The sequence below is a fragment of the Nomascus leucogenys genome, chromosome 3, assembly GCF_006542625.1.
Source record: "Nomascus leucogenys isolate Asia chromosome 3, Asia_NLE_v1, whole genome shotgun sequence".
NCBI classification, from domain to species: Eukaryota; Metazoa; Chordata; class Mammalia; order Primates; family Hylobatidae; genus Nomascus; species Nomascus leucogenys.
In genome coordinates, this window is record NC_044383.1 from 132,898,246 (window position 1) to 132,914,344 (window position 16,099).

At 37.8% G+C, this 16,099-nt stretch overlaps 2 long non-coding RNA genes across 2 annotated transcripts in view; both read right to left on the reverse strand.

The window, feature by feature from the left end:
* The window catches only part of LOC115834466, a 275,808-nt gene that overhangs the window by 11,672 nt on the left and 248,037 nt on the right, over window positions 1–16,099 (reverse strand). The gene's annotated exons all lie outside the window — the stretch shown is intronic.
* Window positions 1–16,099, reverse strand: part of LOC105739575 — a 140,944-nt gene that overhangs the window by 8,115 nt on the left and 116,730 nt on the right. Inside the window, exon 7 of the long non-coding RNA XR_004029384.1 lies at window positions 8,187–8,406. This is a non-coding gene — a long non-coding RNA (uncharacterized LOC105739575). The remainder of the gene's footprint in view (window positions 1–8,186; window positions 8,407–16,099) is intronic.

Consider the following 16,099-nt stretch of genomic DNA (forward strand, 5'->3'; position numbering starts at 1 on the left):
TGTCTGTTAGGCTGAAAGCAAAAGTCTTTATAATAGGATTAGACATTTTAATAGCCCCTAGAGAAATAAAAGCACTTCATGAAGGTTATTTTTTTCTGAATAAAAGCAGCCTATCCATATAACAGCCAGAAAATGTGTAGTAATTAAAAAATATTCTGTTTCCCTGAAATCGTAGTATTGATAAATGACACTTATTGAGTTTCTATCTTACGCCACATATCAGATGTGTTATCTTGTTTAAGCTTCACTGTGTGGTAGGAATCATTGTTATTCCCATTGTACAGATGAGAAACTGTAATTGAAAGGTGCCAAGTAAGTTGCTCAATGTTCACAACTAGCAAGTGATAAAATAATTTGGCCATCACCAGAGCTCTCTATCTAGATATAAATGTTTGGAAAATTTCAGATCAAGATGGCGTCCCTATTCTGGGACTCTCTGCCTTTGCTCTCTAGGATTTCTGAATATGAATATAGAAGTAGACAAGAGTTTTCATGGTCACTGTGCAACCTCGGTTCAGTTTTGTTTTTTGTTTGTGAGATGGGGTCTGACTCTGTTGCCCAGGCTGGAGTGCAGTGGCATGATCATGGCTTACTGCACTCAACCTCCTAGGCTTAAGTGATCCTTCCATCTCAAGCTCCCAAGTAGCTGGGACCTCAGGTGTGTGCCAACATGCCCAGCTAATTTTTTATTTGTAGAAATGTGGTCTCACTATGTTGTCCAGGCTGGTCTCAAACTCCTGGGCTCAAGTAATCCTCCTGCTTTGGCCTCCCAAAGTGCTGGGATTACAGGTGTGAGCCATCGCACTCTCTGCTCAGTTCTTAAATCTTGATATCTTTTCTCTCTCTTCTCTCCTCTTTTTTCTCTTTTCTCTCTCTCTGCCTGTCTCTCTCTTTGAAAAAAAAATAATAAACTTGGCTTCCTCCAACTGTCATCAGTGGTCACTAGGGGGGCTTTCCCAATACTCGGAAAAACACATCCCTGTTGCTTTTTGTCAGGGACTTTCTATGCATGACTTAGGCCTCATCAGCAGTAAAAGCTCAAGCAGTAAGGGTGTCTGCTGCCAGGCTACACTGCCCCTTGGAGGAGCAGGGGCCGGGCTTGCTGTACTGCCCTGCTCAGTGCTTGAGGTTTCACTGTCCTTTGTGACAACAAAATTATGTCACTTTCACCTGCCAGGACAGGCACCAAAAAATCCACTGGTACAACCCCTTCCCAACAAGAGAAGCCAAGGGGCAGCAGCTAGTCAAGTCAGGTGCAGGAGAGCAGAGAATGAGAGGGGGATGCATTGGAGAAGGCGGCACCTGGGTAGGTGTTTCAGGGAATAGGCCCCTTCTTCCAATCATGGGGAATTTCCCTTTTTGTGAAAAGGAAATTCAGAATAGGAATTCCTATCAATGACAAGGCCATGTAAGTGGCACAGAAAACATAAGTAGTTGTTGAGCCACTTACATGGCCCAACATGTGACTGAGTGACTCTTTTTTTGAGACGGAGTCTCACTCTGTCACCCAGGCTGGAGCACAGTAGCACAATCTTGGCTCACTGCAACCACCGCTTCCCAGGTTCAAGCGATTCTCCTGCCTCAGCCTCCTGAGTAGCTGAGATTACAGGCACGTGCCATCACGCCCAGCTAATTTTTGTATTTTTAGTAGAGACAGGGTTTCACCATGTTGGCCAGGCTGGTCTGAAACTCCTGACCTCAAGTTATCTACCCACTTTGGCTTCCCAAAGTGCCAGGATTACAGGCGTGAGTCACCATGCCCTGCTGACTGAGTGACTCTTAAACTATTGTGGCATGAAAAGCTGCCCCTTCTCCTTCTATCACCTACCCTTGCCCTGAGCAGCTGAGGGTTGAATGCAGTGTGTCTACTTTCCAAGTTGCTCCAATGTAGATCACTTGTATTACAATTGATTTTTTTTTTTTTTACTATTACCTAACAGTTCCATCTGTTACTAATCCATAACAGATGCAAATTTTTGTACATTTTATGCATTTTATGGACATTGGCAGCAATGGGCATTTTCTTGTTTATGCCACTCTTAATCAGTTAATGTTTTCTGGGTTTTCTCCCCCTTACTCCAGTTCCTAAACAGATACTCTTTTCTTCTGAGAACACAGGCAAAGCACACAATATTGATCCGATTGCAGCATAGAACCCTCCCGAAATCCTGAAAGCCAATTACCTCATACTGCACAGTACAGTAAATTCTAGGATAGCCTTTGAAAGGGAGTCAGTCAAGTGGTTTATAAGAAAAGAAACTATAAAAAAAGTGTTCTTCAGATTCTTCCCCTGCTATAATCCAGTCAGGTCATATTTTATTGGTGCTCATTATCCAGGCAGACAGTGATAACTGTGGAAACCATGGAAACATATTATGGCCAAATTGATGCTGCTTTGAAATGCCAGTGACTCACACTGTGGAACACTAAACATGATCCATTAAGGGGCTTCTTGGACTTTTGTCAAGAGGGCCCTCCACGTGTGCATTCTAGGTGCAAGTGCAGCCACAACTCACTTGGAGAGTGAGGGGGCTCTCCAAAATAAAGGCAACTCATCAGACTTTTCCCAGAATGAATAAAAAGATATCACAAGTTGCACATCATCCTGGATCAGTTTTATTCCAATGAATCCCTTAAGTTATAAGGCATATTTGAATACTCCTAAGTATTTAAGACAGTGTGTACTCCCTAGCACACACTCTCTCTCCTCTTCTTTAAACCTAATTATTTGCATCTACATTTTAAAACTTCAAATAAAAATATGCATTGTCCTTGTAATTATGCTCATGAAAATGTCAGATTTCCATATTCTACATCTGATAAAAATAAATACATCTCAGCAGATCATTACATTTTGTTAAATTCCCAAAGCTATGAACACTTAAGGCCACATCCCACTTCAGAGAATGCCACAAAGACAGGTTAGATTAAGGATGCCTCTTTTATTTATAATCTTGAAAACAAATCCTTCACTAACATATGAGATTAAAGTATAGTATTGAAGAGATAGAAATTTTCATAATGTAAACATTAAAGATAGTTTTAAATTTTTTATTTCTTTTTTTCATAATAAATTATGCAATGTGTTCAGTAATGTAAGCAGAGTAGAAATTTTTTTAAATTATCAAAATTTATCAAAAATTATCAAGTATTTATCAGCCGGGCACAAGGTATTTCTTATTCATGTGATGCCATCTCAGTCGATGACAAGGCTAGAATTGTGAAGTTTTGGCAGTGCACCAGGCCCTCTGAATATTTTGATCCTATTTTGTCTTGTCATCTTCTAAAATGTACCAATCATTTATGATTGCAGCAAATCAATAATCAGAAGACTGAATTTTCTGACAATGTTAGCCCTGATATGAGGCTGAAGTTTCAATCATGCTTGTATAAGCATAGTTGAAATTGAATAAACTATAACATTTTTATTTTTTGTATTTTAATAACATCTTTTTAAAATAGTCACAAAAGGAATGTATGTTCAGTGCAGATAATTTTAAAAACAGAAAAACTACGGAAGAAGCAAGGGTTACCTATGATCTAGCCTTGATACATAATCATCATTTATATTTTGCTATGTGCCCTTCTACTATTTTTGTTTGTTGGTTTGTTTGTATATTGTTTTAAAGAAATAGTATTGTACTCTCACAACTTGCATTTTGTTATTTGGCTCTGTATTGTGAATATTGTCTCTTATCCATATATAAGTATTTTCTGTAACACTTTCAGTGACTAGATCTGATGCTGTAGTATATACGTAAGAACTTTTATAATCACGTTTAGATTCCTTTGAATTGTCTGTTTTATAGAGTATGCTGAAAGGAGTATCCTTTTATGTTGAACTTTGGCCCCATCTTTAAGTATTTACTTAGGATACATCCCTACAACTGCTTTATATAGGAATCATAAGGCCTAGGAAATCTGTTTTCAATTTCCCTTTAGAAGTTTAATTTATTCAGCACTGTATGAAAGTTCTCAATGGCCAAGCGCGGTGGCTTACTCCTGTAATCCCAGCATGAGGTCAGGAGTTCGAGACCAGCCTGGCCAACATGATGAAACCCCATCTCTACTAAAAATACAAAAGTTAGCCGGGCATGGTGGCATGTGCCTGTAGTCTTAAATACTTGGGAGGTTGAGACAGGAGAATCACTTGAATCTGGGAGGTGGAGGTTGCAGTGAGCAGAGATTGTGCCACTGCACTCCAGCCTGGGCAACGGAGTAATATGCCATCTCAAAAAAAAAAAAGAAAATTCTCAATATCTCACACTCCAGCCAACCTGGGGAATTATGAATCATTTTAGCTCTACCAATTTGATACATGATAAGAGAATCTCACTGTTTTAATTTGCATGTATTTGTTATTAATGATCTTTAACATTTTTCATAAGATTGATAGTTTAAAAAATCATTTGTATTAATTGCCTGTTCATTGCCTTTTCCTTTTCAAAATACGTAGGTATCCATCTTTTCCCTGTCGATCTGTAGAATCCTTCCACTCATGTGACACTTTGCCTGACACATTTTTCCCCAATTTGTGACTTGTCCTTTAGTTCTGAGAATCTTGTTATTGAGGTTCAGAAATACTCATTTTAGCTCGCCAAATCTGTTTTGTTTACCTTTATAATTTCTATTTTTTATTTTATTTTTCCAAAGCCTTCCTGGACCCAAGATATTTGTTCATATTTTCTCAAAGTTTTCTTATTGTTTCATTTGCATTTAATTTTTAAAACAATTTCTAATTAATTTTAGTGTATAGTAAAAGACAATACTCTCTAGCATATTTTGCATCACAGTGCACATAGAAAAATACACGTTTTCATGGCACTCTGGGGTAAACAAATGAGGCTGTTCACAGCCAGGGTTTATCAGCCACCTGGGCAACTAAGATGATCACATCCTAGCTCATCTGTAACCAAGTCTCAGCAAGCCATTGTGCTGTGGCACTTCTGGTATGAGGCAAGTGAAGACATGACCTTTTAAAATATAAGTAACCAACCATCTAAGTTATTGAACAATTTGATTCCTTCCCCCACTTATTTGAAATGTCATTTTATTCATGTAATTAAAACTTCTCTATGTGGGTATTTTCCTAGTATTTCTACCCTGTTTCATTGATCTGAATGTCCATCCTGACACTAATACCACACTGTTTCATGTTTTATAGATTTTTAATATGTTCTAATCTTTGATAATGCAAGTTCCATATTACTTTTTTCAAAAATTTTAATTCCTACCAGTTTATTCCTTTAGATAAATTTTAGAAAATTTCTCAAAAATTCAAATGTTTGAAGATTTGAGATTGCATTAAACATAAACATCATTTTAACATCAACAGAATATTGACATCAACAGAATATTTTTGTTTTCCCACTTGGAATGTACTTATTCAAATCATCCATGTGCCTTTCAATGAAGTTTAGTAGTTTTCTCCATATAGGTAAATATTTCTTTTCAGGTAATTCCTAGATATTTGTCATATTTGTTGCTATTTTTAATGCTATATTTTTCCTATTATATTTTCTATATGATTATTATTTACAATTTTCTATATGATTATTATTGGCTTAAAAACTATAAATACTTTATTTCCAGACAGCTATCAGACCATAAAATTTGTTTGTCATATTCTGTCTGTAAAGACACTAACTATGGAGGAAAATATTGCTCTGTTACTGTCTTGGAATATGCAGTATAAACAGAAAGAATAATTCCTAATTATTTGAGTGGCTCCTTATTTTTAAAAAAATATTTGTATAAGGGAATACTTTTGGAAGAATCACAGAATGTTCTCTGAATTTTCTCAATTTGATTTTAGCTGTCACATCTAAAAAGTTTACTAAGATGCATTCTTTGAAAACAAAGATATACAGGCTGAAATATTCAGAGTACTTTCTAATTTACAGGCATTTTGGTTTTTAATAAATCTCTCTGTCAAATTTCCCCTAGTTATTTCCACATTCAATCGTAATTTTACCAATGATGTTTGCTATGGCAATGAAGACATAGGATTAGAGTCAAATGAATGGCTCTCGTAAGCAAATCTTTTCCTACAGTAGTAACAAAGTTTAAGAAAATGAAAGACTTTAATGAAACATTTTAAAGCATAAAACCAAATCCTCAAATTAGAACACAAATGAGAAGAAATATTTTTTTTTCTCCCAAAAGTGTGCCTAAAGAGAGAGGCAGGGATGAGAAGGTTGTGAAATGCTTTCACCATCTTGCAGAGCACTGAATACTTTCCACGGCTGCAGACAGTATGTTTTGGAGAAGGGGGGATAAGTCAGCAGATCTCTGATTTTTTCAGGGACTAAACAGATGTTTAAACCCGTAACACTCAGCTATTTCAGATGCATGAAAACTGCTCTTCAGCTTTATTGAATTGCTGGTTAATACACAGGAACTAAATTAGGTCTATAATTTCAGATGCCCTTTTTTAATGACTCATTTTTCTGTCAATAAAATTGACAACAGAGACCAGCACAGTTGCTTTGTCCAACTCTGATCTGCCCTGCTGAGTCATGTGACACAGTCGAGTATTGCCAGATAGAGGCTGTCACTCTCCCCTGGAGTTTTCATGGAAATAAGGTTAGAGAAATGTGGCCTGTGCAAGCCCAGGGAGGTTTTCAACAGACATGAGGGATGGCATCAATCATTCCAGAAGGTCTCCCATAGGGCATTTTCATTGATAGTGCAGACTTTATTTGTGTATTCAAAGACAAAGTAAGTCCCTGTTTCTGGTAAAAGTCATCTCCTTTGTCATGAGGCTTCCTGTGCTGACCTCAGAGCCTCCTAAATGATTTAGATAACTTATCTCACCCCCAATCCTGTGAAGAGAAGAATTTCTAAGATGAAATAGGGAAGTTAGGTTTGACCGCAAATTTAAGTTACGGAAAGAATTTGCAAAATGCAGAATGTGTTCATCACAAGGGAAAATTTTTAATAATCTTTTTAGAATTGTTTTCAAGGGAAAAAAATGAATAAGCCTCACCTTTATTCTTTATTCATTTTCCCTCATTGGTGTCAATCTAGTCATTTATTGGCATATGTGCCCAAACTCTACTCATGAATATTTGGACATTGAATGATATTAACAAGAACAGATACATAAGCTTGCCAAAGGAATGATGTAAGTGATATGCTGAATAAAAGCCACGTTGGTGATAATCCACTTCACACACACACACTCACGCGTGCACACACACACACATGCACTCCTCCACTTTTAGATGAGAAAAATGAGAAGGCTCAAAGGAAACTATAGGAGGTCAAGTGTTAATGTGTCAACTGTCACTAAGAGAAATTATTAATATATTTTAAAGCACTGTTTATAATTTTTAATTAATTTAATTACTCATTAATTTAAAATAAAATGAGATACTTTTGAAAACTGATTCTGGCTATTCAATGAAACAAGTATCAGTGACCCTTAAATATGATAAAATGTTCATTCTCATTCAAAGTAAAAGAGAGAAAAAGTAAAACATTGCGATAACATTACACACGGATAAAACTGGCAATGACTTTTTTAAAAAAGTTAACATGTTTATTGATCAGGGTTTGGAAAAACTGTCACTCCTATCCACTGTTGCTGGAATATAAGCTGGCAGAAGGTCTACAGACAGCAGTTGGCCATATCCATCAAAATTACAGATGCACCCTACCATTAACCCACCAAGTTTCATTTTTAGGAATTGATTCTATTGATATACTCATACTCATGCAAAATGTATTTGAGCAAAGATATTAATTGAAGCACTTCCGGTAATACAAAAAAGCCCTAATGTGTACCAGCAGAAGGCTCTTAAATCTGTATCTTTAACTTATAAATATGTACAATAAAATACTCAGCATTTAAGAATGGTAAGGCAGATAAATATGTGGAAGTTCATATGGTACAAGTCTTAATTATAAAACCATGTTCAGAATAATGTGCAAAATATAATTCTATTTGCACATGTATGTTTATCAGTGCATAGAATAACCCTAAAGGGATCCATAAGAAACCAACAAAAGTGGCTAATATAGGGATAAAAATAGGAAAACTTGTTAATTTATAACATGTGCAGATGTTATCCAGACCAAAAAAAGTTAATTAAATAATTCAAGAAAGAAAAAAATCTAGAAAAAGAATGAAAAAACATAAAACAATTTCCTGTGTACAGTCAATTCAACACCATGAGTGTTACCATATAAAAGGCAGTAGTAGGCCTTTATTAGTAATTATTTTCTCCATCTTTATAGGATTTTAGAGTTTGAAAGCATTTTCCCCAAATCGATGCCAAAACTTGGACCCATGTTGGCTCCTTGTTAGCTATGGGAAAGTCATTGTATCTTTTTAAACTTTTATATCTTTCTCTTTGTACAGTGACCTAAGACATCTATCTTCTTTACAAATCAAATGTAATGCTGAAAGATAAACCACAGAATTGCACTTCTTTTTTTTTTTTTTTTAGCAAACATGTTTCATAATCCTAAAAATTGTTTCTTTATTTGGGAGGCTTAGAAACAGAGTAGAATATCTTAATGTCAATCATCTTAATTCAAAGAACTAATTTTGTAAATCATTTCTTTCTCTTGTATTTTCTCTGATTTAAGTCAATATACAATACTTTAGCTACTTCTCTTCTTATTTGAGTTTTTGTTGACAAGCTGCACAAACAGCATTTAATGCAGTGAGTTATTTAACTTTGACCTTTACTGATCAAATCCATGTAACTACTGGGTGTGCAGCAGCCACTCCCTGGGTTACCCTGGGCACACTGTCCTCTTATGGTACCAATGTATTTTGCTTTCAGATTCCCACAAAACCAGGTTCTTACTCACACTGTATTAGTTTTGCTGAGGCTAAGAGCTGCTGTCAGCTCTGATTAGGTTCTATTTCTCACTACAAGCATATTGTGGAATGTGCTTCCATAATAAAATTTAGTCTGAAATAGACTGTTGCTAAAGGTCAAACTATCACAGCCTTTGGCTTTCCTCTAGATTCTAAATTAATGTTCCAGTTCATGAATCTTCTCTTCTATATTTGTTGGCAGGGTGGAATAACCTTAGTGGAAAAAAGTTCTGATAATCCACCAATCTGGCTCCATTGTCTTTTGGTGGTGTTACTTGGAATAGGTTAGATTCTGGGAATCTGAAATGCTTGCTACTCTAAAATTAAGTAATCAAGGTTACTGTATCTCCTTGTCAGCGCCTCCTCTGAGACTTGTCTCTTTATTGGATATGTGTTTTCCTTCCCCTTAGTACACTTCCATAACACTAGTACCACAAGGGAATGGGGAAGCTCTTTACAGCATTGATTTACAAGAGATAATCAAGACCCCATTGAGTTCCCCAAGATTTTAGAATTGACTCTCAATTAATAGGCCTTTATTAAGTACCTATTCTTTAGCCTCAAAGCGTATGTAACGTAGTTGAGGAGATGAGAAATACACATGTGCATAGATACTAGAAAGTAATAAAGAGTGATGCTAAACAAATGATACATGAATTAAAATGTCATGCGAGAGCATAATCAGATAGCATTCACCTCCCCCTGAGATAAGGATGAAAGACTTCTTGGACAGTTTCAATTGTGTTTTAAGGGTAGATAGGATTGGGGCAATTAAAGTGGGGGAAGAAACACTACCAATGGTGGAAAAGGCATACACCAGAGAATAAAAGCAGTAGCAAAATACAAAGATGGGTTTGGGGTGCAGTGAGTACATACATTGGCTGGAATGGAGGTGTTTGGGATATGCAGGTCATAGGGCTGCCATACTTAGAGACCTCTGCGTGCTGAAACTATCTCGCCCACAGCCTCTGCTAAAGAATCCCCAGCCCAGCCTTTTTTTGGTGGGGGTGGGGAGTGGGGTGTGGACAGGGAGATAAGGGATCCAAAAGGAACCCAAACTAATTATGACTAAGGTTATGCTGTCCAGGCATGACAGTCTCCGCTCAGAAGAGGTCAGAGCACTTAGACAAATTCTTTATACCAACTACCTTTGAATTTGAGGACTGGTCATGTGGCAGGCCAGGTCTCACTAATACAGGCCTCCATAACAACTCTCTCAGCACTGACAGAGGGGGTAAGTCAAATATTAAAAGTGGAAAGAGCCAGTACCCTTCTACAAAGGCTGGAATGTAACAAAAGTCCACCAAGAGTTTTGCCTAGGCCTTTCCTGGGCATGACAAGATAACGAAGGAATTCTTAAAAGGACCGATTCAGGACAAACAAGTTTATTGGGGCTCTGAAGAAACTTCCCAAACCTCCATGATTTAGCCCAAGACAAGATAAGGGTAATCATCTCAGCACTCAGACCCACTTAGATTAAGTAAACTGACTGAGACTCCAGAGGAAGGTCTTCAGGACTCAGATTTTAGTTACAGGTTAGAAGAAGTTAGTCACTTATGTCTATAGATGAGTGCACAATTACACGTAGACATAAAGCTTAGAAGGTATATAAGGCTCTGGAAAACTCTGTAATTTTGTGTTGGTCTTGTGATATTTTCCAGGCCTTCTCCCTGTACCCGGTTATAGAAATAAACTCCCTTCTTCCCCGGTTCATCTGCATCTTGTTATCTTGTTATTGGGCTACGAAAATAAGCAGCCCGGCCCTCGGTTTAGTCTGGGAACAGCCATGTGACAGCAAAGGGAAGCAGAGACAACAAGACAGAAGGCCAAACAGGACATGGCCCCTTACCCAGCCCCATTACACCTTGAGTCTTTCTTACTTGCATCCACAAGAAGTCAGGGGTCCCAGGGGTTCACATATGAGATGGGGAGGTTAAAGGTTTGGGGACACAGCCCTTGACATCCTTTCTTTCCAAAGATTCCATATAAGCACAGTGAGTTCTGCACAATACACAGATTGTTCTTCCAGCCCTGGTCCTTACAAACTTATGTAACAGTCATTTTCATGATAAATATATGATCTGATGGCAAAAGAGTTCTGTTCAAATATCCTGCTCATTTGAGTATTAAAAAAAAAAAAGAGGACTAGAATTGTTTTTTCTTTCCAAGACACTGAGCAGCAGAGAGGGTAAACTATGGTTAGGTAAACTTTGTGTGGATAGTGGGAGCCCCATGGAAAGACAGCAGTTCCAGGCAGGTACAGCAACCCTGTTCTCCTTCTTCACATAAAATGCATTTGACTGTGCCACACAGCACATTTGGGTTGAGGGGGAACATTGCAGGGAATGCAATCTTTTCTTTGTAAGAAAAGGACAAGAGCTAGCAATGCAGGGATTACATCAACGATAAATTTTTGGATTCACTTGTTATTCGAAATTCTCTAAAATAAAACAACAACAAAGAAACAACAACAGCAATACCTAAAATACATGCCTCAGCAAGCTGACAAGCACCGCCACCACTGTGGCACCAACTCCCTTCCAACCTACAAAGACAGGCCACAAACAGGCACCCAGAGTCCCGGCAGCTCAGAGATGGAGAGATGATGTTTCCACAACAGGTCTGGAAAGAAGGAGAAAAACTGGAGAGTAGACATCAGTGATCAGCTGTTTTCCAAAGGTGACTGAGAGTGACAAGCGCTTAAAAGAACACTAGTTTTTAATGCTAATCTGATTTCCAGTCTCACCTAACACTCTTCAGACTATAATAGAACCATCTTTCCAAGTTAGTGTTTCCTCTCTCACATTCTTTCCCCAGTGGGAACCTTCTCTGATTTTAGATCATTTTAGCCTTCTTTGGTTCCCACATGGTGAACACCTAGCAAAGCCTTCCTTCTCAGGCACAGGACCCAGCGGGGTGCTCCCAAAACAGCCATTGTCTTTGTCTTAACATCACAACCAAAGCAAGGTCTTTATTTCCCTGAATCTGCTCTGTTTTAAAAGCCTCCTTCCTCTTCTGGTTTCAGTTGCTCACAGTCTATTCAAAACACTGGAAAGCATCACTTTGTCATGATATTTCCTTTCTTAGGATCCTACAGTTACTCTTTATTGCTTCCTAAATCCAACTAAAATCTAGACCATGGGCTTTATTGCTTTCCAGCTACTGGATTTCCTATCCTGCCACATTTGTTTGGACCCAACTGCCATATCTCCTATTAATTTACCATTCTGATGCAATCAGGAAGTTTTGTTATCCTTTCTCTCTTATCACACATACTGCATTTTCCATCTGAACACATGTGCCCTGATCCTTGCCTGTAATCTTCAGCATGATGGCTTTCACTCAAGATTTACCTACAATGAGTTTTTCCAAACAGTAAATCATTTTTCTTCCTTCTCAATCCCTTAGAACTTCACAGTTATAAACACAGAGGATGAGGAGGAGGAGGATGATAACTTGGAAGAATACAATAATAAGAACAGCTTACATTTGGGCAGAAGTTTACAGTTTGTATGGCAATTTTACGTGCACATGCACACACACACACACACACACACACACACACACACTACCTTATATTATTTTTATCATTTACGTAGAAGAAACTATGTCCTAAACTCTTTTCTTCCCCACATCTTTCTATATGCCACATAATGCTTTGTACACATGGAATGAAAGATTGATAAACTCAGTTTTCGATACATGATTTTGGAAAATAATTTCCCAATGAATGCTTCTGTTTTCTTGCCTTACAAGTTGTGAAGATAACTAATTTACTACTCACTGACCTCTACAGGGAGAGCTTTGAGGATTAATGATAAAACTATAAAAAATCTCATTTTACAAGGTCACAAAGAGAAGAAGAGGAATTTAGGAGAATCATGGTCCCCAGAGACAGCCAAAGGGAAGCACATTCCTTCATCTCTTCTCTATTTCCATTTCACCTTTAAAGATGTGAAGTAGGCACAGCAAGAGAAAAAATATCCCAGAACCCTGGAGTGTTTATCCTAAAAATCAAGATAGGCACTGGCCACCAGTGAAACTGACCAGCTGCTTTGGCAGAAATATCTTTCCATGGTATATTATCAGCTGCGTGCACAATTCAGACCCCTGGGGCAACTTCCAAATAAATGCTCATCATTTCCACAGGCATTAAAACCTATTACCTTGGGGGCAAATGTTCTAAGAAAAGAAAATCATGGTTTTTCATTACTAAATCTGCACTCTGAAATAAATGTCTGTTCTATGACCATATTTATTAAGAAATTAATATTCTGGGCATTGTTTTCGCCAAGCTACTAATTTCTTCCTCTTAATTCTACAAAATATCTAATATGTCACACTATGGGATGCCCCTTGGAGAACAGGACAACCTCGCAGAGCTGCCAATTATTGCCTTTCCTGGCATTTCTACAACACTCTGCCCTTTTGGTGCTTTCTGTTTTTTTCAGAGTCTACTTTTTTTGAGGGCAATGTAACTATACCCAAGGTATATTTAAATAACCATTAATGAGTGCTTATCATGATAGAGGAAAAGTGAAAAAGTCTAGCACAGGAAAAAGGAAGGAAGAGGAAGAGGTACTCAACGTGCAACAAGCACAGACTAGCATAACCTGATGTGATGCTAGGTATTTTACTTATAAGTTGAAATAATAATGCAATAAAAATTTACATACTCTTCACCTATATTCACTGATTATTACTATGCTGCTTCTTGGCTTTCTCTCTAAATAGAAATAGACAGTACATTTTAAAGTTGTAAACATCATGATATATCACCTATAAATACTTCAGTATCTATCTCTTAGAAACAAGGATGCTTTTCCGCAAAAATCTATGTACCATCATCAGTCTCATTATTGATGTTAAGTTTAATTACTCAGATAAGGTAGTATCTGCCTAATTTCTCAATTGGAAGAATGTATTTTCTCTTATAATTCGAAAGTAATACAAGGAGTTTTACTTTGAGATTATTCCTTTCTTCAACAATATTTTACCTATTTTGACATCCATTGGTGACCCTGAATCAATTATTACATTGGCAGTTACTGATAAGGAAACTTAGGCTCCAATTTGTACCTTCCCCATATTAATTAGCTAGAGCATGGTCTAGTCTGGCTTCAAACCTGGTCAGAGTCTCAGACTGATCATCAGCTGCCATTTGGGGTCATACTGAGACAGTCAGGTGGGAAGGGCTCCCTGGCAGAGCCTCCAACTGATCTGTGCACTGGGAGGGGTGCACACTGGGGTGGAGCCACAGAAGTTCCTGCCTATTGCAGTGGGGAGGAGCCTGGGCCCTCCTCTTCCTGGGTGGAACTTGGAATTCAAGCTGCAAGGCAGGAAGTCTGTACTAGCAGGATTCTCACTCTGTGGAGAGTCCTTATTTCCCCCTTTTTCTCCTTTTTGTCAAATAAATTTCATTATTCTCACCCTTCAAATTGTCTGCAAGCCTAATTTTTTGTGGCTGTGAGCAAGGACCTCATCTTTAGCTGAACTAAGGAGAGAGGAGGGACAATACTGCCATGTTAAGCTCACGGTAAGGTGGGCCCTCATTCCTATAACAAACCCAGAGAGCATCCATTGCTTTTCTTAAGATTTCTGTAACGTCTCCTGGATTACATTTCATAGATCCTCATGGCTCCTCATGGCTCCACCTTCCTGGCTCTGATGAATGAGTGTTGCCTGTTCTGCACTAACCCAGATGCTTAGCTCAGGGTTTTTCTTTGATTTCTCTATACATAAAAGAGCCTCTATGTGGGCAGCGGACTTCACTGAAGTCTTGTAGAGATGTTAAAGGACAGAAAAGCCTTACGGCTCCTCTTCACCAAAAATTTAGATTATTAGCCATTTTTTGTCATTAAAAGTCATTTGTCTTGCCCCATGTTTCCAGCCTCACTCATCCCAGCTCCTCCGTATTCATGCTCTTATGAACAAAAAGATTAATTTCCTCGCATATTTTTATAGAAATAAATTCAACACTCCCCAGCCCTCACACGTAACTCAGCTGTGCCTTCCTATGTGTCTTCCATACTCAGCCAAAGTTCTAAAATTATACATGGTAAAGGTTTGGTTAGGCCTTTAGTTTCCAATTCCTTCCAAGCCTTCTGAGGAGGACTAGGGAGGAAATTCTTATTACATAACATCTTAGAGCAGGCCCAGAAAAACCAATGAGTTAGCCTAAAGCCCTACAATAAGTTCAGACCTAGGCTTCTCTGCCTTTGAGTTTTCATGGAGGTAAAACGTTAACTGGAATTGCTCATCAGGGGTGGTGAGAGGCTGACAGTCTCAGTAAGGATGATCGAAGTGTTGGATTTCAGATTTACAGTCATTAGTTTAGGACTATATATGGAGTTATTCCTTTTTATAGAAAAAGTGACCTTTGCATGTCTAAAGAGAATAAGAGAAAGGGCAGCTTTTCATAGAGATATTTAAGAGTAAATATAGATATTTGGGAAGCAGTATCAAACTAAATGAATTATTTTCTACCGTTGAAAGAATCAATACAGGTTCTTGTAAGAAGAGAGGGATAACAAACACTCCCAAATCAGACCAAAACCTGATTTAACATAAGAGAAAATAAAGTCATTAAAAAAAATAGAAGAATTTGTAATAGCTGCCTTGATATTATAAATATTTTTAGAATGGTTTATAAGATTAGTTATTTTTTGAGCAGATTTTTTTCTTTATCACAAAGACTATAATTCAGAAAAAAATGGCAGAACTTTGGGCAACATCTATGCATGTTTTAAAATTTGTATGTTCATCTAAGGAAATGTTTGTGGGTGTTAAATATTAGATATATTTTATGCAAGTGATACTGCCAAAATGTTCCCCAAACAGGAGCTGTTCTCCCAACAACCAACTTTCCCAAAGCAGCCACTTACTTCAGCTTTCTCTTTTATACTGTCCAGTCCTTGGACATCAGACCATGGGACATCTAGTTCATTTCACACACAATCTTTTACTGCTTTGAAATTGAGAACAACAATGCCAATCTCTGTATTCTGTTTCAAAATGTAAGAAAGCATGGAAGATTTTCCAATAGGCTGCTGTTGTAGGACTTTCTCCTTTGTTCAGCTAAAAATGGGGTCCTTGTCACACTACTCTATCCCCTTGTCACGTAAGAGCAAGCTCCAGAAAAGGAACAAGGTCCCTGGTTTTGTCTGCACAAACCTGAAAGATGCTACCCCAAGATGTTCTCATCGTTGCTACCTGCAGCCTGTTCATACCTCCTGCCCACCTCTCCTCCCTGCTAATTCTCGTATG